At 42.6% G+C, this 15276-nt stretch overlaps 1 protein-coding gene across 1 annotated transcript in view; it reads left to right on the top strand.

Moving 5' to 3' along the window:
* The window catches only part of LOC130932122 (potassium voltage-gated channel subfamily C member 1-like), a 119526-nt gene that overhangs the window by 95489 nt on the left and 8761 nt on the right, over window positions 1–15276 (top strand). The gene's annotated exons all lie outside the window — the stretch shown is intronic.

Genomic DNA, 15276 nt, shown 5'->3' on the forward strand with positions numbered 1-15276 from the left:
ACTTCTTGTGTCCATTTTTGTAAATTCTACAAAATGTAGCATTCCCTTTCTTTTAAACCATTTGTTAAGGGAGGTAAACATCTACAACGTGGCAAATAAGAAAAGAGGATCAAGCAGTTGATCACATAAACGCTCCGGGCACTAGCTGAAGAAGATTTAAAGCGTGAATAAGTTTTTTTTTTTTTTTTTAATACAGTATTCATTGAGTCCAAATTTCCAAATCAAAATAACTGTCATATTACTCGTCTGTAATAAATAATCAGATAATCTAGTTAAAACTTCAATAATGCTGTCCATGGCCATACTAACACTATTACCTAATAAGCAAAAATAGCAAATCAGGCAAAGAATTTTCTTTGAAAGTACAGTGGTACCTCAAGATAAGAAAGCTTCTGTATGTGGAAAATTTATTTCACGAAAGGTTTTTCGACACTTTCACTTCATATCACGCAAAATTATTCATCATACAAAAGATATTACGTACTGTAATAGATAATTCCCACTCGCAGCAAAGCAATAATGTAACTACTGTGCTGTCTTTTTTGTTATTCTAAAAAGCAGACAAGGCATGAAAATCATGCTTAAAACATTTTATGAACAGTTTCATTTTCACTCTGTAGTCGCGCGGTGTAGAGTACACAAATGTAAACAAACTAAATATACACACTACAATGTGCTACACAATGCTAATGTACAGTATATGAAACAAAACATACAAGCGATGCTTTATCAATGCACAAACAACTAGATGAAATGGCAAGCAACGGCTGCCTAAGTCAGATTTAACCCTTTACGTATCCCTAAATACCACATACGTAAATCTCAAAATAACTATCCAAAAACATGTATTATATGTCATTGTACTGTCCTCGCCCAAGACATTGGAGCTAAATCCGAGCTAGACAGCGAGCTAAGCTGTAATCTTTCCCATCTCTCGCTCTCTCACTCGGCTGCGTGACTTGTTCATGTGCGCAAATACATTCTTCTTCGTGTGTACATGCGCTCTTACTTGTGTGTGTTAGGCAGGGGTAAAGGGGTTAGGATTTCTTTCCGTAACTCCAGGAGGAGGGGGTCATCAAACCTTCTAAAACCACTGAAATGCTGATAAAACTGCTTTTGGCACAGTTATTCCTATAACACATTCAAACAAAATGATGTTTTTCGTTCAAAATTGTTTTTTTTTTCAATGATTTGCAAAATTAAAGTAAACAGCAGTAACCTCAACCTCTGTCTCCTAATTTTCCCCCACCTTTCCTAAATGCAAAACCTAAATTTGAACTATTTAAGAATATTGGATGTACATTAACATTTAAGCTAATGTAAACATTTACTTTATGTTTTTTCTTTAATTAGATATGCATCAAACGTTCCTCCAGTACATTCAATATGTACATTTAGTAAATCATATCAACCCAATCTGCAAAATAAAGTCCGCTAGCTTAGATGCTATGAATGCTAACGTGTTTACACTTCTCTCATAGCAAATCACTAAACATAACTAACCAAACAGTATCGCCAAACTTAACCAAAAATGCCTACACCAACATACAACAACTGAAACAACTTACGGCGTCATGTGGGCCGAACCAGAGCGTAGTTGTCCATTAGCCATGTCAGACACGCCTGGTTCTCATAAAAGGTAAGAATCCAGCTACATCCAATGCCACCACCAGAGGGCATCATTTGACAAGATACAATACTTTAAACAAACCATTACATATAGGGTTTTGACAGTTGCCGTCATATTTTCGGGATCAAAGCATCGTATGCCGGAACAGAGTTCTGGCTCAGAAAGCCATGGCGGAACGGCGTTCTGGGCCGTTCTGGCCCACTTTCACCTCTGTTGGTAGGTAGTACTACCTGCTCTACGCTTCCTGCGCCAAAATAAAAGCATGCATCACCAAACGAAAATCAGCATTATAATCAAATACACATTTCGACAAAGGGCAGAGCAGTCATCTTGATGAAATAAAGTGAAAAATAAGACACTGTGAGGTACATTAAGGTACTATTTGGGGGGAAAAATACTACCAGAATAGCAGCAATTCACATTTGTGTTTATAACTAGCAGCTGATATAGCAATAACAATATACACTAACTATCAGCATGTATTAGTGTCCGAACATCATCAAACTAAACTTGGCCCAAGTACTTGACCACAATTGAAAACCCACAATAAACATTAAAAATTGTGTTATATCCAGTGTTGTTAATAACGGCGTTACAATATAACGGCGTTACTAACGGCGTTATTTTTTTCAGTAGTGGGTAATCTAATTAATTACTTTTCTCATCTTGGCAACGCCGTTACCGTTACTGAGGACGGAAAGACATGCGTTACTATGCGTTACTATATTGGTCGAAAAGTCTGAGGGAGACGGACTCACCGAGACGACAGAGCAGGAGTATGGAGGAGGCAAGAAAGTTGTGACGCCGAGCAAACGCGATGCTAGGTAGCTCCAATAATACATGTTGTAGCCGATAGCTAGTACAAACTACGCGCGCATGTTATGGTAGATATGGTAGACATGATAGATATCACATGTACTGTACATAGATATAACTAGATGCAAAATGACAGACATGGCACTAAATGAGTTAGTAGACAGCCGCCATCTTAAAGCAGTACTTTTTAGGACTGCTCTGTTGTAGAGAACCTTCCTAGCGAACCTAAGTAACTTTTTATCTAAAATACTTCTAAATCGGCAAAATCTTGACTTGAATCTATCTTTAAATGATGAAACAGTTTTAGAACTTTCATATGTCGAAAGTAGAGAGAAGGGAACTAATGCAATAATGGGAGCAATTTTAACAACTTTTAACAGCTGATTCAGGGTAAAGGGTAAATTAGGGTAAAGAATTGGGCTCGGGCCAATTGTAACAAAAACCTTCACAAAAAACTTCACATAGTGTGGCCAATGTTTTTTTTTTTTTTTTTTTTTTTTTTTTTTTTGGAGGAAAAAAAAAAAAAAAGTAATTATCACCAATTACTTTGCCAAGTAACTAATTACTCTTACATTCAGGTAACTGAGTTACTAACGCAATTACTTTTTGGGAGAAGTAATTTGTAACTATAATTAATTACTTTTTTTCAGTAAGATTAACAACACTGGTTATATCCAGGTGTTGCCTCTGTGGATGCTTGTTTGTGTGTTCATGCGCTATTATTAGTGGAAGTACTACCTGCTTAATGCTTCCTGCACCAAAAAAAAAACGACTGGAGACAAACTCCACCGTCATAAAGTCGGGTATGTAGTGACCCGGGGACTACCTGTAGTCATGTGACAACGTCGGAAGCCTAACAAACTAGTTACACTTCAGCGCACCTTGGGGGTTACAAAACATGTCAAATAATGACAGGCAATCCGACAACATGACTGCAAATTCAATGTTTTGTTTACAGTAAAGTTTGGAACGAATCAGGCGATTTATATGAAAAACGCAATTCATTATGAAAAAATCATGACACGAAAGCCACTCCGGAACAAATTAATTTTGTGTCTTGAGGTACCACTGTGAGTAATATCCTTCACATATGAAATGCACCTGTTAATGTCATACATAAAGATTTGGGGTTTTCAAATCGTTTTGATGATGTAGCATTTTTCAACCAACTCCCCGACACAAATACACATTGTAACTGTTTCCTCCCTCCTTTTTTCCCCCAATCAATCTTCAACTCAGGTATCTCGATGTACCCTCTAATTGCTGACATGTACTGTATTATAAAAGAAAACTGCATTGAATGTGAAACATGGATTTATAAGGGGTTTTCTTTCTGTTTTTATGTTAGTGAATACCATATCCCTCTTTGTAAATCTTGTTGTTTGTCTGACTGAGTTTTTCCTCGCCAAACCACTTTTCTCATCATTTTACGGTTAATATAAAAAATCTGGACACACCTCTTTTAAAATGCCAGGTTTTTGCGATATTAAAAATGAGACCAATATTCACCAGTAGGGTGTCCTGTCACCTGTACAACACAACAGGGAAAACAAAATCTTTTTGAGAGGGAAATGAAAATACACGGCAAATCTTATGTACAGTAATTGCACATGTATGCAAACCCCCTCAAACAGTGACTGAGAATGTGGCTTTGTTCAAAATTAGCCAGTAGACACCTGCCGCCACCATTTTAAGTGCCTCTGATTAACTCCAAAGTAAAGACATTCTATGAGGCTTTGTATTTTTCAAACTCGTTTTCCTAGGTCGATAAAACATTCGCCCACTTGCGATTGATATATTTCGAATGGGCTTTTGCAGAATTCTTCATTTTTTGCCATAATTAGATGGGAGCTATGCAGGACAAAAGCCCATCTAATAAAATTTTTCAACTTTATTATTTTACCATCTTATTCTCTGCGTTTTTTGGGGGGGCGTGCCGCACAGCCCAGACTCTTTGACCGGCCGTTACATCGTTCAAATGTCCAAATGACCAGAATTCTCGCGTGATACAGGGAAATTTTTGAATGACCCCCCCCAAAATTTTCTGTTTGCCTGTAAACGTGGGTTTAAAAAAAAAAAAAAATGTATCTAGTCTGAAAATTTTTGACCAAATCAGGTAATTTATACATCAAGAATTCAGGAAAGGAAAGGGGCATGAAAGTTGTATACAGAATTTGGCAAAAACCTGCTCATTCAATTCTAATGGGATGCCATTGACAGCCATGCACGTCCAAATTTCCCATTCATTTTTCAATGGCTGGAAAACATACAAACAAACACATAACTTGTGATTTTTGTCCGCTTACCATGACAGCCAACTGGCGCCCAAGTAACGCAATTGACAGCCATGCATGTCGATGCCATTGACAGCTATGTACGTCCATGCCATTAACATCAATCTATGTCCAAGCCATTGATGGTAATGTACATCAAAATACCAAAAGGAAATGACATGAAAGCTACAGGACGTGTCCCCAAAATTTCCCTAAATCATCAGAAAGTTACCTGATATCAACAGGATGTGTCTGCGAAATGTCCCCAAATCAACAGGAAGTGACTCCAAAACACTCCAAAATCAATTGGGCGGGTCTTAAGACTTTTATCTACCACAGCAAAGCTCCCATTGGAATTTCTCCAGAAATTGCAGTTTCTACTTCTCAAAGGTGTTTTTGGTCTAAAAACAACAGTGATCATCATAAATAGAAATTCCACAGTTAAGCATAGTCGTGCTAATGGGACACGCTAGATTGATTGTTCCATATATCCACTACGACTATGTTTCACATATCAATCTGGGAAAGACTCAGTCGAGGCCCGTTTCATGGGAAGAACCTGAACAAAAAAACCACGCCTGCTGATTGAATGATGGCTCTTTTTTGTCACATTCGCGAAAATATTGTTTCTTGGCAAAAAAGCCAAAGGCCCTTTGCATTGTGCCATAGTAATCAAGCAGATAGTTCATTGGTGGAACAAATGTGAATATGGCCTGGGTGTGATGCGTATATACTGCTCCCGATTTGACGAAGATTTGACCAATTTCTATCTGAAAAAAAAAAAAAAAAACTGAGATGACAGCACTGCGATAGCCTTGCAAGCAAGACTGAACTTCACGATTCATTGATTCATCATGCAGTTCCATCTTGTAAATCTCAACTTCTTGTAGATTAATCGATCAATCCCCCCGAGGTTAATGTCCGTAGCCTGGGGAGTGGGGTGTTATTACATGTTTATTAGTGGGCCCCTCCACACTTCTCAAGACGATCGTCCGATGTGTGGGCTGGGGGGGAGCTAGTGACATTTTTAAAAATATTTTTGGCGGGCCCATCCATCCGTAGGGATATTTGAAAACTTTACTTTTTTGGACAATGTTTAAATTATAATAATAGTAATATAATAATAATAAATAATAATATTACAGCTCGCATATCATCATACATATTCATTTGAACCCTTCCCTCGCTTAACCACGCCCCCTTTACGCCCCCTAGAGGCACGATATGACTGCACCCCCAGCCCACCCCTAAGCTCTGCCTCTCCTTCCCCTAATTTGCTCGCAACCAGAGGCGTAGCGTCCCATTAGGCATACGCAGGCAATTGCCTAGGGCCCCCAGCCAGCAGGGGCCCCCACAGGGCCAACAGATTTAGCACACATAGCTTTACTGCACTGTCGCATCAACAAGTGTTGGGAGTGTTTCAATACCATGGAATCATTTTGCAGATTATCTAACGATTCTGTTATCAATCCCAATCAGTATTAACCATGTCATGTAGATTACACATGTTTAAGAAAGTTCAACCAGCTATTAACACCACATGATTGTTTAAAGAGTTACTCACCAAGTACTGTCTGGAAAGTCCTTGCCGAGTTGTTTTAAGTTGATTTTCACAGGCTACCTCATTATTCATGTGACTACTTAAATAAATGGTGATTTTTCCAAGAAAGTCTATTAATGAGTCTATCGTATTCCTTGTCGAATACTCTATAAGAAAAATATAACGTATGCATCTAAAATAATCTTAAACGATTTTATTAGAAATTTCAATACTCATTTTAGCAAGGTTCATTGGGTATCCATACGTTCCCATAGGAACCAGTCCTGATATTGTCATACGTCACAAGCGCTGCGTATTCTGGGAGCGAGAATAGGCGTAAGGTGCGCATTTCGAGCAGAGGACGGCCACCTGATGTGTGCGTCCATGAACAAATGTAAGTACATCCATATGAGTAAGTGTAAAGTGCTTAGTTTTCGCCACTTTTATGGCCAGGATGATCGCACGCAGCACGCACTCGCACCCCCCCACCTTTGTGTTCATTATACAGTGTGAGTATGTATGTGTGTCACGTGACTCAGAGTGAGAGTGGGCAGTGATCTGGCCTTTTTTTAATTGGCAAAATGAAGAGAAGTTATCCTTCTGGAAGCGAAGAAAGAAAGAAAAAAAAAAGAATGTAGTAAAAGCACTGCAGACTAGTAGTAGTAGTAGTCGTAGTATTTTTATGTCCTAAACTAATTAACTGCCTTGACTTGTTGTAACTAGCTTGTTAGCGTTTGCTAACAGCATTGCAGCATGCTAGCTTTTCTTCATACATAAAGATCTTACCTAGAACGTAAAATCAGTGTTTAGAATCAACATACACACTGATCAGCCAAACTGATAAGATGTTACATGATTCACTTCTATGCCAGAATGTTATCCTTACTAAGTAAAAGCAATATAACTTACCAGCTAGTCAGTAGACTACGGTATGTGTAAAGCCTTTCCACATATACATGTGCAAGTAAGAGGGACAGTTGGATTTGGAGCAATTTGCTCCAAGTCCAACTGTTCCCCTTACCTGCACACGCTTGAAGGGCCCCATGATGCTTGTTGCCTGGGGCCCCCGGGGACCCTTGCTACGCCTCTGCTCGCAACAGTATGATGTATTTGTTCGCTGAAGACCAAAAACATCGTTTCCTGTTAAAAAAGCTTTTCGTGACGTTCTTTGCTCTTCTTTTAATGAGGAAATTAGGTGCATTTCCGACAAAACATCAGAAATGGATGACTCTTATTGATTGATCGATTAATCTACAAGAAGTTGAGATTTGCAAGATGGAACTGCATGATGAATCAATGAATCGTGAAGTTCAGTCTTGCTTGCAAGGCTATCGTAGTGCTGTCATCTCAGGTTTTTTTTTTTTTCAGATAGAAATTGATCAAATCTTTGTCAAATCGGGAGCAGTAATAAACAATTCACAAAATCTGTCAGTGTTAGCATCTTTGTTTCCACTCCAAAGAAAAAGGATGTCAGCAAAAACATACCAGAACATCTGAAATGTTTTCTAGGTTAATCAAAGGCAGTTTAAATGGGGGCAACTGTGATACATTTGTTCATTTTGAACGCAGCCCTGTTTCCAATAATAGAGGGTGTGTGCACTTATGCAACCACATAATCTCATATCCCATGGGTGTGTGTTGTATACTTATTCTGGTCTCCTTTTTTACATCATTAAACCTACCATATCATCAGAGGTGTGTAGAATTCGTTTATGTTAAAGTGAGATGTGAATGTAATCCTGCCCTTCACAATGAACAGCAAATTCAGTATATATCAACTTGGCACCTTTTCAAGGAGGAGAAACACAGAGAAAACATCAGAGATCCTGAATGGGAAAAACATTTTGTATTTGGAGAAAAATGTTTGATAAGATGTGTTCGAACTGCACTGTCAACTGGGCAGCAAGAGAGGAAGATGATGAGGGTCATCAAAATGAGGAGGACGAAAGGAAGATGGAAGGAAATCCCCCTTTTCAAGTAAGCAAAGTATATTATAATTGTTTCTATGTCATTGGTATTTTCACACTAAAGGTCCCGCAGCCATATGCATATAACAGGAGCCCCCTTCCAAATTTTGAAGTGATGATGTCGCTGCATTTCTTGACCTCAAACAGCAAGCCGAACACTGCGAGCCTGAGCATGAATGCATTTGTTTTTTATTGTTGCTCAACAAAGACTTGTCATTTTAAGGAGATTATGGCAACTGTAAAAAAGGGCTCTATTTCTTGCTCAAGCCAGAACATAAAGAGTTAAATGTCGTTCACCCAAAGTATTTTGAGATATTATTTGGGCTTAGCTGGTAGAGGTGTTTTTGAGTGTCTCAAAGCTTGGGAAACTTTTAAGAAAGCAAATTAATCAAGGCTTTTTCTGCTGCGACTTGGAAGCAGTGTTGTTTTCGTGTTTTGGACGAAAAAAAAATGTTGGTCTTCTCTTCTTCAAGTTGTTGTCAATGAATACTCCAAAAGCATTTCTCTGTACAAATTCAAAGGCTTAATTTAAAAACAAACAAAAAAAGGGTTTCCAACCATTTCAAATGAACTTTGACAGACGACTACACGCTTTAGACAGTCCAAGTACGCATTAAAGCACGTGATGCGTAATAAAATATGCCCAAATGTTCTCCCCGTAACATAACATGCTAAAGTTAGTGGCGCGAACACGATAAATTATTAGGTCAAACTCAACACTCCGTTGACACACAAAAAACATGAAAGATACATAGTAATATTTTTTTTTAAAGAAATTGTATATCTATGCATAGACTTCATAATGATAATGACAGGACACAGGGCGCGGGTCTGATTAATGGGGGCCTCCACTGTTGGTGTGGCCGTTAAAGCTGAATGAGTGGAATCACAGACAAAGAGCTTTTTTTTGTTAACATTCTTGTGAATAAATGCTTAAATCCCTGAATTCTTTATGGATATGGACGTAAAACAGTCTCCAGTCTTAGTTAAAAGCAAAAAAAAAACAAATAACAAAAAAAAACAATCACAGACAAAGAGCTTTTTTTTGTTAACATTCTTGTGAATAAATGCTTAAATCCCTGAATTCTTTATAGATATGGATGTAAAACAGTCTATATCTATAAGCAAAAAAAGCAACAACAAAAAAATACGTGCAGTCAGCATTTATTTTACGTAAATATGTCGAAGTACGATGCTCGTCTGTCAGTCTATTTGGCGGCCGCCATATGTAAACAGCTTTTCCGGTGCAAATTCTTGTGAATAAATCCTTAAATCCCTGAATTCTTTATAGATAAGAATGTAAAATAGTCTCGATTCTTGGTTAAAAGCAAAAAAAAAATGTGCTGGTATCATTTATTTTACGTAAATATGTCGAAGAACGATGCTAGTTTGTCAGTCAATGTTGCGGCCGCCATATGTACAGAGCTTTTCTGGTGAAAATTCTTGTAAATAAATGCTTAAATCCATTAATTTTATATAAATATGAATGTAAAACAGTCTCGATTCTTGGTCAAAAGCAAAAAAAAAATGTGCAGGTACCATTTATTTTATGTAAATATATCGAAGAACGATACTAGTCTGTCAGTCAATGTGGCGGCTGCCATATGTAAACAGAGCTTTTCCGGTGAAAATTCTTGTGAATAAATGCTTAAATCCTTGAATTCTTTATAGATATGGACGCAAAACAGTCTCCATTCTTGGTTGAAAGCAAAAAAAAAAAAACATGCAGTTAGCATTTATTTTACGTAAATATTTCAAAGTACGATGCTAGTCTGTCAGTCAATGTGGCGGCCACCATGTGTAAACAGCTTGTCTGACGAAAATTCTTGTGAATAAATGCTTAAATCCCTGAAGTCTTTATAGATATGGACGTAAAACAGTCTCCAGTCTTGGTGAAAAGCAAAACAAAAACGTGCAGTTAGCATTTATTTTACGTAAATATGTCGAAATACGACTCCAATCTGTCAGTCAGTGAGTCGGCCGCCATGTGTAAACAGCTTGTCCGGCGAAAATTCTTGTGAATAAATCCCTGATTTCTTCATTGATATGGATGTAAAAGAGTCTCGATTCTTGGTTAAAAGCAAAAAACAGTGCAGGTAGCATTTGTTTTACATGAATATTGCGAAATATAATGCCAGTGCTGTAGCAGCTAATTTCTCCTATTGATTTTTTTCACAACATGCTTGCATGGTACGAAAAATATAATAATTACCTTGAATCCTCTCAACTGGCTCCTCTCAACGCGGAGGAATAGCGGCTCGACACCAAGCCCTTCCCGGATGACCGAGCTTCTCACCCGATCTCTAAGGGAGAGCCCGGACACCCTGCGGAGGAAACTCATTTCGGCCGCTTTTATCCGTGATCTTGTTCTTTCGGTCACGAGCTGTGGGTCGTGACCATAGGTAAGGGTAGGAACGTAGATCGACCGGTAAATCGAGAGCTTCGCCTTTTGGCTCAGCTCCTTTGTCACCACAACGGACTGGTGCAGACGCTGCTCCGATCCGCCTAATCTCCCGCTCCCTCCTACCCTCACTCGTGAACAAGACCCCAAGATACTTGAACTCCTCCACTTGGGGCAGGATCTCATCCCCGACCCGGAGAGGGCATGCCACCCTTTTCCGGCTGAGGACCATGGTCTCGGATTTGGAGTTGCTGATCTTCATCCCAACCGCTTCACACTCAGCTGCAAACCGCCCCAGTGAAAGTAGGAGGTCATGGCTTGATGAAGCCAACAGCACCACATCGTCTGCAAAAAGCAGAGATGCAATGCTGAGGCCACCAAACCGGACACCCTCAACGCTTTGGCTGCGCCTAGAAATTCTGTCCATAAAAATTATGAACAGAATCGGTGACAAAGGGCAGCCTTGGCGGAGTCCAATCCTCACTTGGAACGAATTCGACTTACTGCCGGCAATGCGGACCAGACTCTGACACCGGTCGTACAGGGACCGAACAGCCCTTACCAAGGGGCTCGGTACCCCGTACTCCCGGAGCACCCTCCACAGGACTCCCCTAGGCACACGGTCGAACGCCTTCTCCAAATCCACAAAACACATGTAGACTGGTTGGGTGAACTCCCATGCACCCTCGAGGACCCTGCCGAGGGTGTAGAGCCGACGGACCCTCCTCTCCAGCACCCCTGAATAGACTTTACCGGGGAGGCTTAGGAGTGTGATCCCTCTATAATTGGAACACACCCTCCGGTCCCCCTTTTTAAAAAGGGGGACCACCACACCGGTCTGCCAATCCAGAGGCACTGTCCCCGATGTCCACGCGATGTTGTAGAGGCGTGTCAGCCATGACAGCCCTACAACATCCAGAGCCTTTAGGAACTCCGGGCGGATCTCATCTACCCCCGGGGCCTTGCCACCGAGGAGCTTACCAACCGCCTCAGTGACTTCAACCCCAGAGATTGAAGAGCCCACCTCAGAGTCCCCAGACTCTCCTTCCTCAAAGGAAGGCGTGTCGGTGGAATTGAGGAGGGCTTCGAAGTATTCTCCCCACCGACTCACGACGTCCCGAGTCGAGGTCAGCAGTACACCATCTTCACTATACACAGTGTTAATGGTGCACTGCTTTCCTCTCCTCAGACGCCGGATGGTGGACCGGAATTTCCTCGAAGCCGTCCGGAAGTCGTTTTCCATGGCCTCGCCGAATTCCTCCCATGTCCGAGTTTTTGCCTCGGCGACCGCTGAAGCCGCAGTCCGCTTGGCCAGCCGGTACCTGTCAGCTGCCTCAGGAGTCCCACAGGCCAAAAAGGCCCGATAGGCCTCCTTCTTCAGCTTGACGGCATCCCTTACCACTGGTGTCCACCAGCGGGTTCGGGGATTGCCGCCACGACAGGCACCAACCACCTTACGGCCACAGCTCCGATCGGCCGCCTCAACAATGGAGGTGCGGAACATGGTCCACTCGGACTCAATGTCCCCCACCTCCCCCGGGACAAGGGAGAAGTTCTGCCGGAGGTGGGTGTTGAAGCCCTTTCTGACAGGGGATTCTGCCAGACGTTCCCAGCAGACCCTCACAATACGTTTGGGCCTGCCAGGTCTGACCAGCATCTTCCCCCACCATCGGAGCCAACACACCACCAGGTGGTGATCATTTGACAGCTCCGCCCCTCTCTTCACCCGAGTGTCCAAAACATGCGGCCGCAAGTCCGATGACACGATCACAAAGTCGATCATCGAACTGCGGCCTAGGGTGTCCTGGTGCCAAGTGCACATATGGACACCCTTATGTTTGAACATGGTGTTCGTTATGGACAATCCGTGACGAGCACAGAAGTCCAATAACAGAACACCGCTCGGGTTCTGATCGGGGGGGCCGTTCCTCCCAATCACGCCCATCCAGGTCTCACTGTCATTGCCCACATGAGCTTTGAAGTCCCCCAGCAGAACGAGGAGGTCCCCAGAGGGGGAACTCTCCAGCACACCCTCCAAGGACTCCAAAAAGGGTGGGTACTCTGAACTGCTGTTTGGTGCATAAGCACAAACAACAGTCAGGACCCGTCCCCCCACCCGAAGGCGGAGGGAGGCTACCCTCTCGTCTACTGGGGTAAACCCCAGCGTACAGGCACCAAGCCTGGGGGCAATAAGTATGCCCACACCTGCTCGGCGCCTCTCACCGTGGGCAACTCCAGAGTGGAAGAGGGTCCAACCCCTCTCGAGAGGACTGGTATCAGAACCCAAACTGTGTGTGGAGGAGAATCCAACTATATCTAGTTGGAACTTCTCTGCCTCACACACCAGCTCGGTCTCCTTCCCCGCCAGAGAGGTGACATTCCATGTCCCAAGAGTTAGCTTCTGTAGCCGGGGGTCGGACTGCCAAGGCCCCCGCCTTTGGCTGCCGTCCAAATTGCTACGCACCCGACCCCTTTGGCCCTTCCCACAGGTGGTGAGCCCATGGGAAGGCGGACCCACGTTGCCTTTTCGGGCTGTGCCCGGCCGGACCCCATGGGAAAAGGCCCGGCCACCAGACGCTCGCCTTCGAGCCCCACCCCCAGGCCTGGCTCCAGGGGGGGCCCCGGTAACCCGCGTCTGGGCAAGGGAAACTTGGATCCTGTAATTTTCTCCATCATAAGGGGTCTTGTGAGCCATTCTTTGTCTGGCCCCTCACCTAGGACCTGTTTGCCATGGGTGACCCTGCCAGGGGCTTAAAGCCCCCAGACAACATAGCTCCTAGGATCATTGGGACACGCAAACCCCTCCACCACGATAAGGTGATGACTCAAGGAGGAGCCAGTTGAGGTGGCTCGGGCATCTGGTTCGAATGCCTCCTGGACACCTCCCTGGAGAGGTGTTCCGGGCATGTCCCACTGGCGGGAGGCCCCGGGGTCGACCCAGGACACGCTGGAGAGACTATGTCGCTCGGCTGGCCTGGGAGCGCCATCGAATCCCGCCGGAGGAGCTGGCTGAAGTGGCTGGGGAGAGGGAAGTCTGGGCTTCCCTGCTGAAGCTGCTGCCCCCGCGACCCGACCCCGGAATAAGCGGAAGATAATGGATGGATGGATGGATGGATGGATGGATGGATGGATGGATGGATGGATGGATGGATGGATGGATGGATGGATGGATGGATGGATGGATGGACCTTGAATCCTCACACAAATCACTCCTGAGACAATCCTTCCTGTTTGTATGCTATACAGCTTTTGTACTTTTTGACATAAATCCGGCATTGGATCGCTGCATGTATCGCTGCGACCGACTGCGAATGACTGAAGCGGATTGCGGGATTGCCCCTTACTTGAAGATGTGGTGCACTGAAGGTCGAATCTGACCCATCAATATCATTATGAAGTCTATGGTCTATGTCTATCTTAAAATGACTTGTTACAATTTACCTTTGATTCAGCATGGCAATCTTTAAAGGGTAAGTTCAGAATTTTTAACATCAGGCTGAATCTTCGAGTTAGCGGGGGTTTAATTAGTCGGTGGAGTTGAATTTAACAAATTCTGTGCAGTTAGTTATTTATAATTTTCAGGGCACTGGAGTGGCTAAGCTAGTTCAAGGTTAATGTGGTCATATTCAGTGCTGGGAATAACGTCGTTATAAATAACGACGTTACATAACGGCGTTATTTTTTCAGTAATGGACTAATCTAACTAATTATTTTTTTCTGCCGTTACAACACCGTTACCGTTATTGACGGTCAAAAGCGGTGCGTTACTTACTTTGAATAAATTGAAGAAACTACCAGCCCTAGCGAGTCTACTCTGCTCTGTTTATTTGTCATCCAAGACTTGGGGTGCGTTCATGTTTATGGCAATGAAAATAATAAACACACATAGCCTAACTTTGCAAGAACGATGGAGCTGCCGTTTGATATGGTCATAATGTGCAGGTCCTGCACCCATCCGCAGCAAAACTGTTCATAGCTTTGTAGCGATTTGTAATTTCGGAATCGCTGATGAGTTTAGTAACATACACCATGCAATAAATACAGCAGAATGTCCATTTCGTGTAATTGTGGAAGCCCGTCGACATCTTTACTCCATTTGTCTTCGGCTTGCTCGTAAGGGTCAACATTGTTACATCCTTAAGTTTGATCACATATCTGTTCTTCGCCTTAGTAATGAGTTTGTCTCTTTATCGAACTGGGAAGTTAAATTTTAATGTCCCGCGAGCCAGACCTGCTTCCAATATGGCTGCGTTGTTGTCAAATCTCACATGATCCCCCATTCTGTGACGTAAATGCTCGAGCCTAATAGCACATGGACTCCAGAGCCGGTGTTTTCACACACAAACTGGAAGAGTGCGTGCGGCAAACACACACACACAAAACAGATGCAGAGGGATATGATGGCAGAGCATTCAGAGGAAAATTTGTCCTTTACGAGGTGGAGATATAAACAGTATTTCATGTTGGTCGAAATTAAGGGAAAGAACGTGCATGTAAAGTGTAATTTATGTCCTGGGGCAAAGCTTTTGTCGACATCTGTGATAAGCAATTCAAATCTGTTTATTTTTGTTGCACTTCAAATGTAGGATAAATCTGTTGCTGGTGAGGTGCAATAAATATTACAAGGTTCTATAACACAACTACCTGTC

Source organism: Corythoichthys intestinalis, chromosome 16 (genome assembly GCF_030265065.1).
Source record: "Corythoichthys intestinalis isolate RoL2023-P3 chromosome 16, ASM3026506v1, whole genome shotgun sequence".
In the NCBI taxonomy this organism is placed as follows: domain Eukaryota; kingdom Metazoa; phylum Chordata; class Actinopteri; order Syngnathiformes; family Syngnathidae; genus Corythoichthys; species Corythoichthys intestinalis.